We start from the raw sequence: 23904 nt of genomic DNA on the forward strand, positions 1-23904 counted from the left end.
TGTGTGTCAGTATGTATGTCTATGTGTGTTTGATTGAATGATTTAGTATTTTACCAGGTGCTCTAGACTGTTATTATTTTCATCATTGTTATCATGAGCATCATTGTAATCATAGTAGCTCTTGTTTACAGAGCACTTTCTATGATCACTGTATTAAACACTTTGCATACAAAATAACATTTATTTTATAATTACAAAATACTACCAAATGGATATTATCATTATCACCGTTTTATAGGTTGGGAAGGTGAGGCTGAGAATGTTGCTTACAGTCATGTATCTAGAAAGTGACTCAGCAACAATTTGAGTCCAAGTTTGTTACACTCTAAAGGAAGATGATACTCTTATGTTCTTCATTGTAATATAGAGACATAGTTCTGCTCCAAAGATATTATATTCCTGGTTGATTGTTTTCTTTATTTTGAATGTAGAAATGAAATGGGGATAACATTGTACTTTCGGGAAATTTAATACTCTATTTTTTTTTGGCTTAATTTTATTATCCTTTGTTTTATGTAGATTATAATGTTTGATGAGGGCAAGGGTCCGGCAGGCAGGGCACAAAGTAGATAAATTGTCTCAAGAAGTTCTCTTTGGGAAAATGATGTTGAAACTGAGACAGAATGGTAAAGTAAGACAGGTATACAAAGATCAGGGACAGGGTGTTCCAGAGAAGGGGAAAAGCAACTCTGAAAATACATTTGGGAATGAACTCCGTGAGGTTAGAGTGACAAAAAATAGATACATAAGGGTTGAGCAAGGCAGTGAATGGTAAGACACAACAGAGCAGAAGGCTGGGACTGGATCAGTATAGGCCATAGCAGGGAATATGCATTTTATTATAAGCACAGTGGGTTAACCATTCACAGACTTAGGGGAGAGGAATAATATGATTTGTTTTATATTATAAAGGATTAATTTTTTGCTCTGGTAGAGTAATGGTAGAGTAGCCAACAACCCTCCACAGAAATGTTATACAAAATGAGGAGAAAATATTTATTTAAAGGCATTGAAGATCTACCAGGACTTGAGCATCCAGAATCCTGGAGAGAGGAAGTGCACTGAAGGGAACTCAGTATTTTCACTGTTTTTTTCTATGAAGCATTTATAGATTTATAAGTGATAAAGCTCTGAGAAGCTAAAAAGCCCAATAGAAAACAGCAGCTAAGAGATTGGGAAAATTGAACAGAGATTTTGGCAGTCCTAATGATGCAAAAATTGTAAACAAAATAATAGAAGACTGACCAATGTATATAAAAGAGAATATGTCATGAGCAAGTTGTATTTATCATAGGAGTGAGAGGTTGGATAACATTAAAAAAATCAAATGATATAATAAATAAAAATCATGTAATAATCTTAATTAGAAATGCATTTGATAAAATTTACATTTAATCCTGATGAAAATGTTTGGCAAACTAGGAATACAACTAAACATCTTTAATAAAGAATATCTGCAAATAAGATGAACCCAAGGAAATGTACACCAAAACACATTATAATTAAAATGTCAAAAGTTAAAGACAGGGAGAATCTTAAAAATGGCATGAAAAAAAAAAAAACCCAACCTGTTAACATTCGAGGTAAACCCTATATGACTATGAATAGATTTATCAGCAGAAACATTGTGGGCCAGAAGGAAATGGCACAATATATTCAAAGTGCTGAAAGATAAAAATTTCCCACCAAGAATACTCTATCCAGCATAGTTATCATTTACAACTGGAAGAGAGATAGAGTTTCCCAGATAAGCTAAAAGAGTTCATTATCACTAAACTGGCCTCACAAGAAATGTTAATGGGAATTCTTTAGGCTGTAAAGAAAACGTATGAAAGTATAAATCTCACTGGTAAAGGTAAATATAGACTAAAGTTAGTGGATGAATTACTTGCAAACCTTATATGGCTAAAAAACAAAAGTAAAATAACTGTAACTACAATCATTAATTAAGGAATATATGAGCTACAAGAATGTAAAATGTGACATCAGACACAGGATGTGGTAGAGAAAGAAGTCAAAACGCAGAGCTTTAGAATGTGTTTAAACTTATAATCAACTTAACATAGACCGTAGTATTGTTTTATGTAACCACAAAACAAAAACCTATAGTAGATACATAAAAGATGATGAGAAAGAAATCTAAGTGTACCACTAAAGAAAGTCATCAAACCACAAAAGAAAATGTGCTACCTGGATGGTTCAGTCAGTTAAGTGTCTGCCTTCGGCTCTGGTCATGATCCCAGGGTCCTGGAATCAAGCCCCGCCTTGGGCTTCCTGCTCAGCGGGCATTCTGCCTCTCCCTATCTCTCTGTCCTTTCACCCCACTTGTGTGTTCTTTCTCTCTCAGATAAATTAAAATCTTAAAAAAAAGAAAAAAACACAAAGGAAGAAAGCAAGAGAAGAAAGATACAGAGAAAGTACAAAACAGCTAGAAAAAAATGAACCAAGTGGCAGTAAGTATGTGCCTATCAACAGTTAACTTTAAATGTACATGGACTAGAGACACCTGGGTGGCTGAGTTGGTTAAGCGTCTGACTTCCACTCAGGTCATGATCCCAGGGTCCTGGGGTTGAGTCCTGCATTGGGCTCCCTGCTCCACGGAGAGCCTGTTTCTCCCTCTCCCTCTGCTACTCCTCCTGCTTGTGCTTTCCCTCTCTGTGTTAAATAAATAAATAAAATCTTAAAAAAATGTACATGGACTAAATTCTCTAATCATAAGACATAGAATGGCTGAATGGACAAAAAACAAAAACAACAACAAAAAACCAACAAGACCCATCTATATGGTGCCTATAAGAGACTCATTTGAAAGGTAAGGACATACACAGTTGAAAGTAAAAAGATGGAAAAAGATATTCCATGCAAATGGAAGCCAAAAGGAGGCTGAGGTAGCTATTATGTCAGACAAAATAAACTTGTAGAAGAGACATAATGACAAAGAGTTCAATCCAACAAAAGTATACAATATTTGTAAATATTTATGCACCTGATATAGGAGCACCTTAATATATAAAGCGAGAAACAGTGAGCAATAAAACAGCTAGCAATGGATAGATTATTCAGACTGTAAAGTAATATGGAAACACCAGCTTTGAATGACAAATTAGACCACATGAATTAATAGATACATAAAGAACATTTCATCCCCAAACAGTAGAATATACATTCTTTTTCAAATGCACATGAAACATTCTTCAAGATAGATTACATATTAGGTCACAAAACAATTTTTTTTTTTTCTTAAAGATTTTATTTATTTATTTGACAGAGAGAAATCACAAGTAGTTGGAGAGGCAGGCAGAGAGAGAGAGACGGAAGCAGGCTCCCTGCTGAGCAGAGAGCCCGATGCGGGACTCGATCCCAGGACCCTGAGATCATGACCTGAGCCGAAGGCAGCGGCTTAACCCACTGAGCCACCCAGGCGCCCGACACAAAACAATTATTAATAAATTTAGGAATATTGTAATTATATCAAGCATCTTTTGTGTATGGTGACAAGTATTAACCAGACTTTTATGATGATTATTTTACAATATATACAAGTATTGAATCATTAGGATATACACCTGAAACTAATATAATATATGCCAATTATACCTCAATAAAATAGATCTGTAAAGAGAATCCACAGCAAACATCACACTGAAGTGAACTATTGAGAGCTTTATCCTGAAATTAAGGATAAGAAATGGGTGATAGTTATCACCCCTTCTTTTCAGCATTACACTGGAGGTCTTAGTGAAGTCAGTGAGGTTAGGAAAAAAAAAAACCTATAAGGACTGGAAACAAAGAAATAAAATTATATTATCTGCAAAGATATAATTATATAAATTTAACAAATGTATATAGCAAGTCTGCTGGATACAAAGTCTATAAAATATATTTTGTATATATTAGCAACAAAGAATTGCAAAATGAAATTTTAAAAAGATAACATTTAATGGGGTAACTGGCTGGCTTAGTCAGTGGTTTGTGACTCTTGATCTTGAGGTTGTGGGTTTGAGCCCCATGTTGGGTGTAGAGATTACTAAAATCTTTGAAAACATAAAACAAAATTTAAAAATATGGAAATAGCATTAAAATAATAGCATTTAAAATAAATCATACAACATATAAAAAAAGACTGTAAACTCTGACCAAATTGTATTTCCAAATAGTATGAGTTGAAATAAATAGATTTATGTATCCCCTGTTTACCCTACACTGTATACAAATAAACTTGAAATATGTTACAGATAAAAATATAAGCCCTAAAAACATTTAGATGAAAACACTGAAGAAAGTTTTTGTGACCTTAGGTTAGACAAAGATTTCTTAAATGTAACATTAAAACCAAGATCCCTAAAAGGAAAAAAAGAGATAAATTGGACTTTGTGAAATTTTGAAAAAATGAAAATATAAGCCACAGAATGGCATAAAATATTTGCAAATTATATCTGATCCAACATTTACATCCAGATATATAAAGAACTCTTATAAGTCAATAAGAAGAAGATAAACCAAAGTGTTTATATATGTATATTAAGGGCAAATAAGCATGTGAAAATATGCTCATTATCATTAGGGATGTGTAAATTGAAACCAAAAGGATATGTCAATTCACTAGAATGACTAAAATAAAAAAAATAATAATAAAAAGTGCTGGTGAAGAAATGGAGAAGTTGCTAGATTTATCCATTGCTGGTGGGAATGTAAATAGTATAGCCACTCTGGAAAGCAGGAACAGTTTTTAATAAAGTTCAACACATATTTATTATGTAACCAAACAATTTCATTTCTAGTTATTGAACTAAAAAGTTACATAGAAACAAATATATGTCTACACAAAGACTTGTGCATGAACACTCATAATGTCATTCATAATGGCCCCAAGTTAGAAGCAATCCATGTATCTATGAAGTGGTTAGTAGATAAACAAAAACTGGTATAGTTATACATAGGAGTGCTACTCAACAGTTTTATAAAGGAATAAATTACTGGTTTGAAACAACTGGGATATACTTGAAAAATATTATGCTAAGTGAAAGAATATAGACACAAAAGATATGATTCTATTTTGATGAAATTTCTAAAAAAGGCAAAAAGGCCTACTGTGGGAGTAAGGATCAACTGTAAATGAGCATGTGGTAACATTTTGGGTTAATAAAAGTGTTCAAATAGTAGATTGTGGTTATGTTTGCACAGCTGTATAATTTGCTAAATCTCATAAAACTGTACCCTTGAAATGGGCAAATTTCATGGTATATAAATTTTGCCTCAATAAAGCATGTTTAAACTTACCATTTAAAAGCACATAAAATATTAAAAATAAGAATAAATCTAACAAAGGGTGTATTGGATGTCTACAGAAAAATATTATTGGGAGAAATTAAAGATAATGTAAATAAATGGAATAACATAATATATTCATGTATTGGCTGGCTCAGTATCATCAAGAGGTCAGTTCTCTTCAAATTGATCTCAAAATTCAGTGAAGTACTGGCCAAAATATCAGAGTACAAATGGCTCAGAATAGGTAAGATAAGTGAAGAAGAATTAGAACAAAGTTGGAGGATTTAAACAATGAGCTATCCATATATTATAATAATTAGGTTAGTGTTGTATTACTCAAGGATAAACAAATAGATCAGTGGAAAAGAATAGAGAATACAGAAATAGAGCCATTCATATAGGGACACTTGATTTTTGAGGAAGGTGACACTGTGAAGGAGAGAGGAAAGGTTGATATTTTCATTAAATGGTGCTGAGGCAATTGGGCATTTGTGTGTGAAAAACATTCCCACATCATAAGCAAAAATAAATTCTAGCTGGATTGTTGATTTGAATGTGAGAGGTAAAACAATAAAGCATCTGTAGGTAATGCAGTAAAATATCTTAATGATTTTGGGATAGTCATATTTTGCTTACCAAGAAGCATTATTTGTAATATGCAAAAAATAGAAATTTCCTAAATATTCCTCAACTGATCAATGGGTACGTTAATGTAATATGTCCACACAGTGGAATATGATTAAGCAAGAAAAGAAATGAAGTTTTGATATGCACTCTAACATGGATGAAGCTTGAAAACCTTATGCTAAATGAAAGAAATCAGTCACAAAAAACTATAGATTATATAATTCCATTTATATGAAACATCCAGCAGAGGCAATTCAGTAGAGAAAGAAATTGGATTAGTGCTTGCTTAGGGCTTGGTGAAGGTGATAGTGTTGGGAGGAATGGGAAGTGGTAGCTAGAAGCCATGTGGTTTGTTTGGGGGTGATTAGAATATTATAAAATTAGATTATGGTGTTTGTTTCACAATCCTGTGAACACACAAAAAAACTTTGAATTGTGTACTTTGAATGAATTGGATAGTTTGTGAATTATTATTTCAATAAAATTTTTTCTAAAAAATGAAAAGATAACTACATTAGACTGCATTAAAATGAAAAGTTTTTATACCAAAAACACTATTAAAGGAGAGAAAAGGCAATCCACCCAATAGGAAATGATAATTGCAATATATTTGTCCTTTAAAGGTTGAGTTTCTATATGGATATCTTCTATAAATCTATAAGAAAAAGAGATAACCTGAAAGAAAAATGGGCAAGATTTGAACAAGTTCTTCACAAAAGAAGATATCCATATGGCCAATCAGTATATGAAATGCTCCTTATTATAATTAACCATCATGGAAATGCAAAATAAAGGAGCTTTGAGATACCACTGCACACACATCAGAATGACTAAAATGAAGAAGACTGATAGTACCAACTGTTGACAAGGATATGAAGGAACTGGAATACTCATACAATGCTGTGTTGTTGAAAATTAATATAATCATTTTAGCAATTGTTTGGCAATATCTGCCGAAGATGAGTAATTAAATGCCCTATGATTTTGCATTTCATCTGGATATATGCTCAAAACTGAGAACGTTCATAGCTCTATTACTTTTAATAGCTCTCAAATGGAACTCAGTCTGAATGGTCATCAACAGTAGAGTGAATACATAAATGGTATCATCATTCAACAAAATATTTATAAAGCAAAGAAAATGAATTAGTTGTTTCAACTTGCAGCAACAAGGGTTAGTCTCACTAACAGAGGAAGCCAGATATGAATGTGTATATACTGTATGTATGGCACCGTTCACATAAAATCCTAAACCATGTGAAACTGATCCATATTTGTAGAGGTCAGGATAATGGTTACCTTTGAGATAGAATGGGGGTAATTACTTGGGGGGTTATGAGGTGTCTTTCTAGGCTGTTGGTAATATTCTCTGTCTTGACTTGGGTGGAGGTTACATGGATATGGGCACTCTGTGGAAATCGATTATAATTTATGCACTTTTCCACATGTATGTTATATTCCAATTAAGGTTTTTTTTGAGAATTGATTGGAGCGATGCAAAAATGAGGGCAGGTTTTGGGAAATTCTTGTCATTATCCAGGTGAAATGTTGTTGTGGAAATTGGTAGTGGTGGAGGAGAAAGAAGTGGAGATTTGAGAGACAGTTAGGAAATAGTCTGGACGTAGCTTGGTGATTGATTCAGTACAGGAGTGTTCTAGATTGAATGGCGTCCCTGCCAAAGATATTTGAAATCCCAATCTCCCGTTGCCTCAGAATGTGACTGTATTGGAATCATGGGCACTGCAAATGTTATTAGTTAAAATGAGGTCATACTGCAATAGGATGGGCCCTGAATACAATATGACTGGTGTCCTTCCAAGAAGAGGAGAGACACAGAGACACACAAGAGAGAATGTGGTAACAGAGGCATATAGTGATGCAGCTGCAGGCTGGCAAGTGCCAAGGGTTGATGGCCACCACCAGAAGCTAAGAAAAGGAAAGAAGGTCTCTACCCAGATTCTCAGAAGGAGCATAGCCCCATGGACACCTTTGATTTAGGACTTCTTGCCTTCAGAACTGTGAGACAATACATTCCTTTCCTTTCAGCCACACACAGTTTGTGGTATTTTGCTACGGTAGCCCTAGGAAACTAATGCAGGATGGATGGAAAGGCAATCTCTGGGTGGATGGTGCACTGAGTTGACCAAATTGAATTTTACATGGACTATCAAAGTAGAACTTGAACATTTAATTATGGGGAGATGATGCTTTTAGCAGACAGTAGAACACAATACATCAAGGATTGAGCACCTCAAGAGAGCATTTTGTTCCTTATTCTGCATTCAGCCGGGAATTCACCTAAATCTCTTTGCCCGGTCAGGGATATATCTTCTTAAAGCATTTAGAATGGCTCACAGCCTTCCTCAGAATTATTTGGAAGAATGGCAGCAGGAGGGGCAGTTTGGTATGGGCAGTTAACATGTCTCTTCTTGTTTTTTCCAACTTGTGGGGCACAGCTGGAATTAGAATCCTGGAGACACAGCCTCTCTATTTTATTATGCTTCCAGAAATCTGAATAAGGAAGCAGGGTTACTGCAGATTAGCTACATTTCCCTTTCTTCTTCTCAGTTTTGAGTAGTAGGAGATTTGCTAGGGCTTGTATTCTTTTAATGTTTTCAGGGGCAGTGGGAGATGGCTCTCTGTCAGAGGCTTCTCTCCAGGCTGCCATGAAATGAAGAGATGGCAAAATCATATGCACTAAGTTTGGATTTCTGCCTCTTCCTCTTTACTTTTGCAGTGGCCCTTTGACAAGGCTGGTTCTCTCCTTGTTCTCGGTAGATTTTGTTCAGTGGCTGGCATGTGAATTTGAACAAACTTTCTCATTGTTTTTCTTCCTGCTGTGATAGCCTGGGGTGGGAGTGGGGAAGTTGCCCATTGATGGGAAATGCCCCACTAATCTATCACTTTCAAAGCTGTTGGGGTTCTTTGTTGGGTCCAGAAGAAAATAATCAGGTCTAATCAAACATTTTAAATATTCAATATGATTAGAGGAAAAATGAATGGATTTTGGAAACTCCTATTGATACTAAATTCTATTTGCAGTTATTCTTAGATATAAATTTCAAAAAATTATATGTGAATGTACTCATTAGTGCACTGTAATATTGAACATCTATTTTGTCCCTGGGCAATTTTTTTTCTTAGCACTAAAGCTATTACCACTGTTATTAAAAACAGTAATTGATATTCCATTTTTTAAGAACTTGTTTTTTTCTTCCTGTTCCATTTCATCTCTGCATTTTTGCCTGTGCATTTCAATAATATTTTCCTAGGGCTTGTAAAAGAATTACATTATGCTCCAATAATTTTGAGGGCAAAGGGGAGGAAGGGCAATGTGGTGTTACTGGAGAAGCTATTTTGAACTGGAATGGGGCCAGAGAACAGACCCTGGAATGACAAATTGAATGGCTTCATACTAAGGATTTGATTATATTGTGTGCGGTTTCATCTGCACGTTATAGATCTTATTTTGCAATTAGATATTTTGATAAAGCCCTAACTGAATAGTGCTGGAGTCAAAATATGGTTTTATTAAAAGGCTCTGAAACTTACAAATCAACCATATAGATTAGCTGTAATATGAATGCTTTATGTGTTCTTGCAAATGTTGGTTTGATTTCTGCTCTACTCTCAATTCATTTAAGAAACACAATGAAATAACTTTGAAAATTCTGATGATAATTTTAATTAAAATTTTTATTATTTTAAATGATTATTATTTTCACTTGTATCCAGGGTATATTCAATCCTTACAATAAACTTTTCTCAGGGAAAGAAATAAAAGTACTAATGTATACATAAATTTGATTTTGTATGGAGAATATGCAATTTTGTTTGGGTAAATACAGTATTATGTATCCTGAAGGGCAAGTGAATGAACTTCTTTTTGTCATTATGTGAATCCATTTTTTAAAGAATGTTTGCAGGGCTCAGATTAAGACACATTTTGAATGGAGTCTCTATGTGGGGTGTGTGTGTGTGTGTGTGTGTGTGCATTTAATAATGCAACTGTCATGCCATCAATTCAATCGGATAGACACTGGAGATTTAGAAGCCATATATTTGTACCAAAATGAGGAGGAGATTTTTCAGACATTCGTTTTGTATTTGCTTCTTTCCACTACTGTGAACCAGAAAGTGGTAGCCTTTGTGATTCAGGATGTCTGTCAGACAAGTTCTGGGCTGGATGTATTCCTCCTGCCAGTTCATATTCCATCCTGAGGCAGGTAAACAGGCTGGAATCCAGATTTGTTTAAATCTGCTTATAAAAAGCCAGAAACACTATAGTGCTCTCAATGTGAGGTTGATTGTGTAGTTTGGATTTATGGCTTTGGCAAACACATCTGGCTGTTTACACTATAATTTATTTAGTAAGTTCTCCCTTAAGTCCCTGAGGCAGTATATTGGTGAAGTTCAAGGTGATAGAGCCTCATCAGTGTCAGTTAAAATTTTGGCTCTACCACTTACCGGTTTTGTGACTGCAAGCAACTTTTAAAACCTGTGTCCCTTAGTGTTCTCATGTCAAGAGGAGAAAATTATGATATCTTATGGAGTGTGGGGGAAGATTTAAGTGCATTTAAAGTTTTGAGGACAGTGCCTGACACATAGTGAAACTCCATATTGAATTTAAAAAAAAAATTGAATGTGAGAGGTGGCTGGGTGGCTCATTTAGTTAAATGTCCAATTCCTGGCTTCAGCTCAGGTCATGATCGCAGGGATGTGAGACTAAGCCCCATGTTGGGTTCATGCATTGGGCATGGAGTCTGCTTAGGATTCTCCCTCTCCCTTAATCCTTCCTGTCCCCCCGACTTTAAAAAAAGTGAGGGGTACCTGGTGATTCATTCTATAAGTGTCTGCCTTCAGTTTAGAGCAATTCCAGGGTCCTGGGATTAAGCCCCACATCAACTCCCTGTTCAGTGGGAGGCCTGCTTCTCCCTCTTCCACTTCCTTACTGTCTCCCTCTCTGTCAAAGAAATAAATAAAATTAAAAAAAATTAATTGCTGAATGTGAATAGTTGTTTTTTCCTAATCCAGCCTGTGGTGATCGTGTTGACTTTGATATTTGGGCAAAAAAAAAAAAAAAAAAAAAAAAAAGGAAGGAAATGTTTTAAAAATTATATACATACATACATTAATAGTATATTTTTAAAAAAAACACAGACTACTGAAAGCCCATTTTAAAGAAATTTTCAGATTACCAACATTTCCCAGCCACTTTGCACTGTTCACAAGGTATTTGGGTATGAGTGAATTTTGGATGTTGTTGAGATTGTGTCAGAAGCTGTTGGTATTATTTTCAGCTCTCATGAACTTTATTTTTGGTATAAAGTCAGTTATTTATGGAGTTAGAAACTCAGCTTAAGAGTTGTTTAATAGGGGCACCTGGGTGGCTCAGTGGGTTAAAGCCTCTGACTTTGGCTCAGGTCGTGATCCCAGGGTCCTGGGATCAAGCCCCATGTTGGGCTCTCTGCTCCGCAGGGAGCCTGCTTCCTCCCCTGTCTCTCTCTGCCTGTCTCTCTGCCTACTTGTGATTTCTCTCTCTGTCAAATAAATAAAATCTTTTAAAAAAAAGAGTTGTTTAATAAAAATATTATTGGAGAAGGTGAGATGGTAATAAGCCATGATCAGCCTTCGAACCGACTAGAATGGTATCATTCTAACTTATGTGTGTGGGATGAGGTTGGAGGGGGAGGGGTGGGTATCCACTTTCTAGAAATACTGTCAGTTTGCTATACAATATTCTTCACTCATTCCTCCTAAAAGTCATAGGAAGAATTGGGTACTTTCCCGTTTGTGGCAAAGAAAAAGGAAACTCAGCGTTTTGATGGAAAATGCACCACAAAATACAAACGACTAATACCTTGTCTATTGTTTATCCCACTGAGATTTTCTGCCTCTCTAGTTACAGTGGAGGGTGAATAAAAATTAATTAGAAGCTGGAATCTGATTTTAAGATGGGATGTCAGACACATATATCAAGTTGTTAGGTTAGCTGTAAAGCATAACCTGGGATTTATATATTTAGAAGTCATAATAAATCTGTCTGTCATGAAAATCAGATTACCCAGTGTTGCATGCTAATGGCTCATCATCTGTGGAATTTTAGTCTCCCCAGCAACTGCCCGCTGGCTCTGCTTTTCTCTGACTTGCTGTCTCCCTTGACCAACTAGTCATTACACTCTCCCTACTTAGCCAAGTACCTCTAATAAATACCTCCAGGCTTCCGTAATGAGGAGCTGTGTTCCCCTGGACCATAGCATAACCTCGTGTGGCTTCCTTGACTCAGTAGTCTCAACAAGAATCAATCAGTCCATCAATCACTTGATTCACTAACCTAACAATTACTCCCAAGATATTTATTGAGTACCTGTTATGTGCCAGGCTGTTTGCAAGGTGCTGGGAAGCTAGCAAAGACCGTGCCTGCCCTCAAGGAAGGAAGTGATTGAGGAGAGAGATAATAAAACTCACAGCACATTGTATAACATAAAAGATGCGAGGGCATTGGGGATGGCTTCCCAGAGACCAGTACCTTTTGATCTGAGACTTCTGAGCTGAGTGGTGGGAGTTAGCCAGCTAATGGGATGTGAGGACTGAGGACCATCTTTTGGACAAAAGGAACAGCCCATGTAAAGCTGGGATGTGAAAGAGTAAGGTCCACAAAAAAGTTGGGATGGTGACATATGGTCAGTGACAAGGCTGGAGAATTTCGGAACAACTTGAAGGCTAGTTTAAACACTTAGGATTAGTCTAAAGGCAGTGGGGAGCCACTGAATGATTTAAGTGGTGGGGGGGATATCTTCTCACTGGTGACAAAAATTGACATGTTAACACATTCTACGTGGGATGGCTGCCTACATTTTTTGTCAGGGGCTTGAAGGCTCTGTGCAAAGTGGCACCATTTCCCCGTCCTGGTTTTAATCCTCATTCCTGTTTTTCACCTTTCCTGAGGTCAGGGTGAGTATAGGTACTATGTTCCTTGGACCTGCAGGATAAATCGATTTTGAAAGAATGAATGAGGAATGGAGAATTAAAAGAAGCATGCTGAATATTTGTAGGGATATTTGTCTTGATACTTTATACTTTGGTGTTAAGATGAAAGTATTGATGTTGGAATCACATTATTCCAAGGTCAAATCATGCCTCTAGCACTTACTCTCTGTGTGGCCTTGGATAAATCACTTGACCTTTCTGAGCCCAGCTTTCTTCTTTTCTATAGGGTTGAATCTCATGGTGTTGAGGAGATTAGAAACAATATACAAGGTAACTATAAGGTAACTATTGCTCTGCCAGAGACATAGTAGGCACTAAATAATTGATACATCCTTTATGTATTATCTTCAGTAGACTTTAGGTTAAAAAAAAAATGGGGTGAAAGTTTGTTGACTCTTTCTTCTCAGAAACTTGGAAATTGAGGCATGTGTGGTTCATCCAATCAGCTCCCAATCAGCTCCCAAGAAGGATATCATGGGAGAACTTAACTTTTCTTTTTGCCTCTGGGTCTGAAAAGGTTGGTCCATTCCAGACTCTTTTTACCAGGCCTCTGTAACTTTGTCATCATACCTTGACCATTTTGAAAGTCTATTACATTTCCTACCAATACCACCTCTTGGGGCTGATGAATTCTGGAGCTTCCTCTCTGTATGGGAAAGTGCTTTGTAAATTAAAAAGCATTTAAGGGCACTCCATTCTGCTTCCATTGTCCTTGTCATACCTCCATTGCAGCCAGTGTTCAGTTGAGGTAGCAGAAAATCTGTTCATCTGGTATAGAAAAGAGGCAGCGTTTAAATCTTGAATTTTCCACTTGTTAGCCGTATAACCTTAGGCAAGCTACGTAGTCTCTCTATGGCTCACTTTCCTTCTCGGTAAAATGAAGATATTAGTACTTCAATCATAGGGCATTTATGCGGGATTAAATGAAAAGTAACATAAAGTGCTTGGCACAGTTCCTATCACATAGTAAGCAGGCAGTAAATGACAGCATTATTAACTCATTGTATTATCGCTGTCATATTTATAACCATTATTATTTTCATCAGAGTGAAAATATTCCTTGACAATAGGAAAACCACGTCTTTAAATTTCTGTATCCCTAGAGAGGCCTGACCCATAGAAGGCAGTGAATAAATACTTCTAAATGAATGAATGAGCAACAAAAGTATTATTATTAAAACTTGTTAAAATGTATACACAGGGCTTGGTACATTATAGGAAATTAATACACACTTATTCTTTATTCTACTCTTCATTACCCTGCCCCAGTTATACTGAAGTTTCCCTTGAGTTCTTTACTGTGGGATTTGGTGAAAATGTCCCTGTGTGTGCTACACACCTCTTCTGGTTTTCTGAAGAGTTCTTTTTTAGCTTGTTTCTATACATTAACTTCCCTAACCTTTCTTTATTTCAGACTTGTTGGACCTTAAGACCTTTAGTGTTTTTGGTTACTAGAGAAGTATTTCTGAGTGAAATCTCTTATGGGTGTGGACACCATCAAGTAATATTTTCTGAGTGGGGTGCACACGTGTGTTTATTCTTCTTGTTAAAAATGACCATCTCCTGTAATACTCCCCCCACACTGCAGAAGGAGAGAGAGACCATAAAACCAAATGGGCACCGAGGGTTCACAGCTGGAGAGAGACAAAAGGCTCCTGCTGGAGCTCATACCAAGAATATCTGGATGATTTCAGACAGCGAAGGCAGGTTCCTGTAGTGCGTAACTTACTCTCTGAAAGGAGGTTGGCCAGGTGCTAAGATGTTTTTGGTAGACCATCAGGACATGTTTTATCCTTCCTCGTCCTCAATACCATGCTTGCTGTTTTCTCAGTTTTTCTTACAAGTGGATTGCTTGTTTTCCAACCTCTTGTCTTGATAGCTTTTATCTGAGACTGAACTTAGCCTGGCTTTTCTGCTCATCTGGCTTCCTTTCCACAGAATTTCTAGCTTGGTGCTTTTCACAAAGAGTCATCCATTTAAATACCCTTGGAGGGCAGCTAGGAAGATTCCATTATTGAGCAAAGGAAGTAAGGTTAAGAAATCCCATACTTCTGTATGGAAGTACAGTTTCTTCATTCTTCTTAAAACCTCCAGTCCTCTTAACCCTTCTTTAGTTTTCTCACTTGTGATGGAGACACACCAACATGCAATATTTGTCTTCGATCTTCACTGTAAGAAAAATAACACTACAATTAAGGAGGGAGATAATTGACATTTGGACTCAGTGGCAGGGAGGCTCAAGGGAGGCATGAGGTGATGGAATGCAGAGTGTGTTCCCTGTCCTGATGGAAGCAGCCTCAACTCAGCCCGAGCTGTTTGTTACCATGTAGGAGTCTGGTGCCTATAGGGACAGAGCTTCCAGCATTTTCTATGAGGTCTCTTAGTTTGTAAATGTTTAAAAGGATTTTAAAGTGTTAAAACACTAAGTCTGCCATTAGCGCTGGCCCAAATCAAACTGAGCAATGGGCCAGATTTGGCCAGTTGGTCACCAATGTTCAGCTTCTGCCGTAGTATAGTAGATGCACCGTTAGTGTTTTGGAGCATTAGTCTATACTGTTCCACTTCTAAAGGAAAACAAGATTACGGTTAGAGCAGTTTTGTTTAAAAAAAAAAAAAAATATATATATATATATATATATATATATATAATTAAATTAAATTAAATTTGAAATACCTTTTCAAAAAGAGAAGACTTTCTCTGAGTTGAATGCAAATCTAAAGGAGTCTATAAGAAAAATGGATTAGTTGTTTTTCACTTAGTACTGAAGGCTTAAGGGGTTTTGTGTGTTTTTCCTCTTGTTTTACATTTGGCATGCACTACTTATGCTTGAAAAAAATTAAACTGACACACAGTGAAAAAAAGTTACTGGAGCCTGAAAGTTGGTTAATATCAATTACACTCTCGTGTCTAATAACCCATGCCTGGGAAACGCAACTTGTTTGTTATAAATACCCAATGCCAAATCAAGAATAAACAGCGACTTTGTTTTAGTCAGTATTTACAGCATCACTTTAACTACTTTGACCCTATTCAAGGAGGTAATGAAGAGCTGGGTGCCAGTGATGTTGATAAACTGTGGCAATTTCTGCATTGTGTCCTTATAGTTGCCTCTGCTTCATCCTCCATTATTTAAATTGCTAGTCATTACAGTCATGCCATTAACTGGAAATGTAGCAAGATGACACATAGGAACAGGGCCAGCAGGACACTGTTAGCCCTTCTTATTGAGGGCCGTATTCTGGGATAGGGAGCAATAGTCATAAAAAGGAGGCACACAAACCAACCCCCAAAGGCTTTTGAATACTCAAGAATTCTGAATTTTCAGTGCTGGTAGGGTGATTCTGAATTCCAGTAGCACAAACTTTTTGGGACGTTAGAACCAAATTACAGATAATCTTCCAGGCTTTAAAAAATTAACACTTTATTTTTAACTAAAATACAAAGTATCTAAGCATATCTCAGGCTGGTTTGTTCTTCCCTATTGGGATCATATGCAAAAGGATATGAGAAAAGGAGGTTGTTCAGTTTGGAATATGGAACTGAATAAATTAGTGGTCCAGTCATTTGACTGCTATCAATGTCATTTTTAGAAAAGCGCGTATTTTATTGTTATAGAGTCCTATAGGCCAAGGAAGCCGTCAGTCTTCATAACTTGATTGAGAGCCTCAGTTGATGTAGCCTAAGCATATTCAAGTGGTAAATATTTTCTTTTGATATAATGGTATGCACTCCATCCATCCTGATCTATCTGGGGTACCTCTTACAAAAACATGGCTTCTGGCCAGTTCAAGACCTACAGGGAGAGAGGGATTGGGGGAGGTCTTTGTTATTCTAGATTTTCTGAGAAGGCCTAGAATTCCTTTTTAGCAGGGTACAGTCTCCTGCCACAGAAGTCTTTCCTTTGTCCCTCATTTATTAGGGACTTTATATTAAAATTAGAGAAATTGGGTCCTGGGTGTGTATTTTTGGAGGTGGAAAAAAAGTCTATTTACCCTTTCTTTCTTGTCTTCTTCCCTATAACCTACGTGCACATTGTGCATATTGTATGTATATCTGGAGGATGCTAGAAAGAAGGGAAGACGTACATCTGTTGAACTCAGATCTTTGTCCTGGGTTTGACACTTGTGGTTTCTGTGTGACTTAGGGTTTCTTCAGATGAAACTAATCAAAATCCAGTTCAACTGACTTAAAGAAAAATGTTAAAATGTAGATGAAAAACTAAGGCCTTTCTAGAATTCAATAACATTATTGAAACCAGGGTTCTTTCAAGGTTTTTGGCACTCTTTCAGGTGTTATTACTTTCTTTATAGGCTTGTCCCCTTATGTTCCAGGTTGGCTAGGGTTCTTCCAGATACCATTGCATAGCAGTGTCTGAAGGCCTGACATGGAGAAGATTTTCTATACTTTTGTGTGTTCTTTGTTTTCTTAAGAATGAGGAAAACTTTCTCAGAAGCCCCCCCAACAATTTGTGCTCCTAGTCAATTGGCCAGAATTTTAAACCATACCTTAGAACAATCCTCGCCAAGGAGAAAGAAGGTACTGTGTTTGTCCTGGGCTGGGTAGGGCCCACCTTTTGTCCGTGAGTGGTGGTGTTGGGTGTAGGCCCCCATTAACTAAACAAAATCAGAGTCAGGTCCTGTTAGAAAGGAGTGGGAGGGACAAATAACTATTTGATGAGCTCGGAACTTCTCATTTACTTCCCCAGACATCCCCATACCAGAGGTGTAGGACCCTCAGAGAGATGAATGAACTTACCCAAGGTCACAGAGCTTTAAAGTAAAGAGCTAGGATTTGAATCCGGATGATTCTGGCTCCAAAGCCATGGATTTTGGAAGAGACTAAACAAGGGGGAAGGTGTCCAGCAACAGAGTGCTTGCATCATTGGAATACTCCAGGGAGAATAGCAATGAGTTTCTTTAGCCCACAAATCAGTAATGATAGATATTTCTGGAGTACAAAAATAACGTGTGTTTGAGGCAACACAGAAAACATGAAAGAGTATGAGGCAGAGCGTAAGCATGCCCCAGAATTCCAGCATCTAACCAATACAACTTTTGGGGGGTACTTAACTTTATCTTTCTGCTCTCCCCCCACACACGCACGCACGCTGCTTACACATTCAAAAATATTTATTGATCACTTTCTATGTATCTGTGCAAAAATATAAATACATATGCACATATACATTAAGAACATATTGGATAGGGTGCCTGGGTGGCTCAGTGGGTTAAAGCCTCTGCCTTCGGCTCGGGTCATGGTCCCAGAGTCCTGGGATCGAGACCCGAATCGGGCTCTCTGCTCAGCCGGGAGCCTGCGTCCCTTCCCCTCTCTCTGTCTGCCTCTCTGACTACTTGTGATCTCTGTCTGTCAGATAAATGAATAAAATCTTAAAAAAAAAAAAAGAACATATTGGATAGAGACTGCCTATGCTGTTTTACATCTTGGTGTTCCACTTAATTTGATGGCATGCAAATTTTTGTGCATATTCCTATAAACTAAAATTCTTCAGGAACATCATTTTTAATGACTACATAACAATCCATTTTGTAGGTAGTAAAATGTATCAATAAGCTATTTGTGGACTTGTACATTTCTGTCAATTTCTTTTCATGGGAAGTAACACTAAGTGAACATCCATATAGGATATATTCTTTGGCACATCTTTTATTAATTCCGTGTGATATGATTCTTGAAATAATGATGAATAAATGAACATTTTATTTTGATTTTTTTTCAAAGATTTTGTTTAACCTCTGACAGAGGGAGAGAGGAACAGAGAGTATAAGGTGTGTGGGATGGGGGCAGGCAGAGACAGAAGGAGAAGCAGGCCTTTTGCGGAGCTGGGAGCCTGACCTGGGGCTTGATCCCAGGATCTTGGGATCATGACCTGAGCCAAAGGCAGATGCTTAACCGACTGAGCCACTCAACTGCCCCAGAAATGAACACTTTAAAGCTGTGAACATTTGATGCATATTGCTAGGTTGTAATCCAGAAATATTGTTTACTCTACATTCCCAACAATAATCTGTGAGCGTTTCTGGCTCTTTCTTAACGGGTCTTGACTTGGAGTATGTTTTTTGGGTTTTTTTCCCTTTTACTTTTGGAGTACTTTTGCAAGAGCTGCATCAAGGCCTTGCATTCCATAGATAAATTTTTGCTGGTACCCATTTCTTATTTTTTCAAGGAGATTGCTGTGGATCCATCATGCTTCTTGTATTAATTGTTAAAGGCCAAAATGGAACCCCATATGTATATTATTATATACTAGAAAAACAGGACAACTTGTACCACAGTGATATTTGACTTTGTATCTCTAACAAAATTGAAATAAACCCTTCATAAGTGCTAGGGCATTGTTAAAATGTTCAGATAAATTATTTGTTTAATAAATAAGTAATTTTAACTTTTATGATAATGGAGAGGAGGAAAGGTGGTATGAGACTTTCTGAATATACCAATAATTTATTGTCCTGCAGCCAAGATAAACAGCACCATGAATTAAATGACAGAATATTGGATGACAGGCTGCATTGTCTTAGGGATGGCACTTGTTAGGGATGCATATATCATAAGACCAAATATGATATGACCAATATCATATATATGATATATATGATATATATATCATATATATTATAATATATTGTATTATAATATGATCAAAAATTCTGGAGTTGTCTATGCTGGGTGGTCCAAGGGAGATGCTCTCAAAAGATGCCTTGGAAAAAGGCAATTGGCAGTCACTGTGCAGCACTATATTGGTAGCAAAGAAAAAGAGCAGGAGAAGACAGGAGCTCCTGTGCACACTTTCTTCTCCCATCATCCTGGATAGAGCTGGAGGGATTGCATTAGATCACAGTAGGTTAGGAAGATAGAGATGAATTAGAGGGAGTTGAAATTTGGAAATTTCCAAACAAGTGTTTCCACTTCCATAGGTGTCTTTTGAGTGATTTTCACTGATACACCCAATGTTTTTAGTGACCTACACAAACCTGAAGGAGAGAGAATATTCTCTGAACTTTAATTCCACTTCAGCCTGTAGCCTTCACCTGGTTACGTCATGCTTCAACATGCTTAAGCCTATCTTTTTATGTCTATTCATTCACTCATCTATCCCTCTATTTATTCATTTATTCACAATCACACATTTATTGGTTAAGGTCTGCATGCCTGGTAGCATGCTAGTCAACATGCTGATTCCCCATCTCAGTCTCTGCTCTGATCATCTGTCTAGAGTAGTGTGTGGCAAAAGGGATTTCTGGGGCTGTAATTAAGATTGTAGACCCTGAGATGAGGGAGTAATTGTGGCTTATCCAGGTGGACCTCATGTAATCACACCAGCATCTGGAAAACCAGAGAATCTTTTCAGGCTGCAATCAGAGAGATTTGACTATAGAAAGGCAGGAGAGAGTCAAACATGAAAGTGACCCAAGCTGTCTTTGCTGACTTGACTATGTAGGAACAGGTCCACACTAGAAGTTGAGAATGCCCGCAGTTCATAACCAGTAAAGAAGCAGAGACCTCAGAACTGAATTGTGCAAATAACCTGAATGAACCAGGAAACCAAGACTCCCCTAGAGCCTTCAAAAAGGCCCGTAACCTGTATGCAACCTGAGACCTGACGCACAGGACAGTGAGAGTGACTTTGTGTTGTTTTAAACCCTGAGCTTATGATTATTTATTCTGGCAGCACAAAACTAATGCATCTGCGAACTTGTTGACATGCAAATTCTCAGTCCTCATCCCAGACCTACTGAACTTACTAGAACCAGAAGCTAGCAGGGGGTGTGGTGGTGAGGGGTTGGGGAGCTCCTGAGGCCTATTTTACCCGCTCTGTAGGTGATTCTGACATGCTATAGTTTGAGAACTGCTGTTGCAGTTATAGAATTACCAGATGTTAAGTAGGTAACTGGCTGCCCAGAGCGAAGACTGCATTTCCTTCTTTTATTGTAGGTGGGTATGGCCTTATGACTAAGTTCTTGCCAAATAGGTTGTAGAGTGCAATCTTAACTCCAAACTTGAGGTGTTAAAATGCCACACATTCCAATGAAAAGACTAGCTTAGTTGGATCCTAGGAGATAACCTTTGAGCCCTTGAAACAGCCTGATGAATTAGAGTGTCTGTGTATACCTTTGACCTTGGGCCATGCCAAGTAGTTTATGCTAACAATGTGATTTATGGTGAATGCCTGTTTTTGTTCACCTGAGGCCTTGGGCCATGTTGTATCAGTTTGACCTCTGGAGGACCTAGAGATTTTGGTAGATAACCGCCCCAGCCTCTGTCAGTGAGGAGGACTGTTTTGATATATATTCCGCACAGTTATTTGTGTGGTCCCCAGAGGTGTTGAACTTAAGTCGCTCAGCCTCATAACCAGCTCGATAACACATGCTTTATTGCTCTTGCCCCTTCCCTTCCAGGTCTGCCGGTCCCCTCTCTCCTTTCACTTTCCTAGGCTCCCCTTCCAAATAAGCCACCGGAACCCATGCTCTTGGTTCTTGTCTGGGGCTTTGCTTTCAGGGGAACCCAAACTAGGAGAATTCTTACTTAGACAGTTTATGGAAAGGTCTTCCTTTCTGGTGACTGGGATGCAAATGTAATGGCTCGTCTGTCCCCTTTGACCATGTTAAGGAAGATCATTCTCTATGAATGAGGAGTTGGTAAATTAGGAGGCACGTGGGTCTGTAATGAATCTGTGGATTACCATACCAGCCCTGGACTGCTGATCTCCCATTTTCTTGTTCAGTGAGAGAACAAAAGCTTGTGTGTTTAAGCCCCTGTTAATTTCGGGGGTGGAGCATGAGCAAGGAGTGACTCACATGCCACTTAATCTCATTCTGACTACCACTGCAACCAAGGGCTAAATGGACAGTTTGGTTTGTCATCAGATTGAAACTAAATTGTACCTGACCTTCATCGCCACAATGATGAAGGGTTGATTGCATGAGGGACAAGCACGTTGGTTTTGGATGAGAACACTAGACCAGGAGTCAAGCAACTAGGGGGCTGTGTTGACCCCCAAGGAGTGGTGCATCTTACATTCTCTTGGATTCATTTGCTTGATCTCAGGGTCTCTCTTGATTTTTACATACTGTGATTCTATGAATTTAAAGTATTCAAAAATTCACTTGTAAAAACACAACACCGGAACCATCATGAATTGTAAATGTGGGGCATTTGTATTTGCATTTTGAAGTTTCTGCACTAATAAAATGATGAGCATATCTTAGCCTGCATGTGCATGTATCTTTTTTTAAATGATTCTTAACATTAGAAGCTCCACGAGGCGTTATTAAAGTTTATTATCTCACTTGGTGTGAAGACAAACTTTCCTTGCATATTGGTAGATATTTACAAAACTGTTCACCTGACCGTGATTCTTCAGGCTGATAGGAACCTTCACATGTTCTTTTCCTTTGCCTGGACGGTACCCAATCAGTCTATATAATGAGACAGGCCAGAGGACAGGGAATTATGCCCCAGGACAGTCTTTGCTCTGTCACTGGGCTTTGCATGCAGAAACCACAATTTATGATGTGATCAAGAATGATATTAGTTGGCAGTATAATGAGCTTGGGATTGTTGGATAGCCTCGATGTACACCATGACCTTTGCTGGATGGAAAGTGTCAGACTTGGGCATATGCCTATCAGTTGTGGAGAAAGACCCTCCTTTGGGGAGTCAAGGGTCATAAATTTTGTTTCTAGGCAGCATATACGTATGCAGTTGCCTGGCAACCATGAGAGCAGTTAAGTCCTTGCTATATGATGCTGTAAAGGATTTCATCCATCTTGAAAAGCTAACAGCATAATTTAAATTTTTGAAGCAGAGTGTGGGTGTTCTCAAGTGGCAGAGCCTCATCTCACATGTTGTTGCAGACTTTAACTGCATAAACTTGATGTTGCTGAAGTTTTCCGCATTAGGGATGTTGTAAACAAAAGGCTAGAACTCTGAGGAGAGGTTGAAAGAGACATACTTCACTAGAATGTAATCAGTACCAAGTAACAGAAAACCCAACTAGTAGTGTCCTAAAGCACAAGCATGTTTGCTGTTTTCTGAACAAGAAGCTTAAGAGAAACAGTTTCATGGTTGACTTAGCCACTCACCAAGGACCCAAGCCCCTTCCTTGCTTCCATTATACCATCAGTGATGTGTTGGCCTTCATCCTTTGCATGGTTGCTTTATGGTCACAAGAAGGCTGCCAGAGCTTTTAGTACCCTAGTGTCCCAGATTAGCATCCAACATAGGATAGGAAAGAATGACCTTTTGTGTCAGGCTTCTCTTGTTTATTGTTTCAGGAAAGTAAGGCTTTCCTTAAAGTCTTCCAGCAGATGTCCCTTTTATTTCTCTCTAGCCAGAACTGGGTCACATATGTCTCCCCTCTTAGACTGGTCATTGGTAAAGGAAAACTCAAGTCAACTGCACTGGTTTAGACCAATCATGATACGGCCTCTTGGACTGGGGGAAGGGCCTATCTTCCCTGAGCACATTGCTACTTTCCAAATTCCTGGGAAAGATAAGTGTCTTGGGGCACCTGGGTGGCTCAGTCAGTTAAGTGGCACACTTCTGCCAAGTGCCTGCTTTTTGTTGTGCTACTGTCTACGGAGTCCAGTTGTCGGTTATTAACGCTATGGATCCCAAATGCTCCTGCGGTACAGGTGGTTCCCGCACGTGCGCTGGCTCCTGCAAATGCAAAGAATGCAAATGCAGTTCCTGCAAAAAGAGCTGTTGCTCCTGTTTCCCGGTGGGCTGTGCCAAGTGCGCCCAGGGCTGCATTTGCAAAGGGGCATCGGACAAGTGCAGCTGCTGTGCCTGATCCTTGGGAGCCTGTTTCTGATGTAAATAGAGCGATGTATGCAAACCTACAGTGTTTCTTGGTGCTTTTTGTTTTGGATACAACCCTGACCAGTTTGCTACATTCCTTGTTGTTTATCCTTATAAAATTCGTGAATTACATAATAAAAGCTGTGGACTTATAAAAAAAATATCATGACCTTTGGCTCAGCTCATGATCCCAG

General features: G+C 38.0%; 1 protein-coding gene and 1 pseudogene across 11 annotated transcripts in view; both read left to right on the forward strand.

Moving 5' to 3' along the window:
* FHIT (fragile histidine triad diadenosine triphosphatase) overlaps positions 1–23904 on the forward strand; it is a 1429687-nt gene that overhangs the window by 138160 nt on the left and 1267623 nt on the right. The gene's annotated exons all lie outside the window — the stretch shown is intronic.
* Positions 23474–23853, forward strand: LOC309843824 (metallothionein-1 pseudogene; annotated as a pseudogene). Its single transcript has one exon. The product of its transcript is annotated as a metallothionein-1 pseudogene (transcript).

The sequence above is a fragment of the Mustela nivalis genome (genome assembly GCF_964662115.1).
Source record: "Mustela nivalis genome assembly, chromosome: 1".
NCBI classification, from domain to species: domain Eukaryota; kingdom Metazoa; phylum Chordata; class Mammalia; order Carnivora; family Mustelidae; genus Mustela; species Mustela nivalis.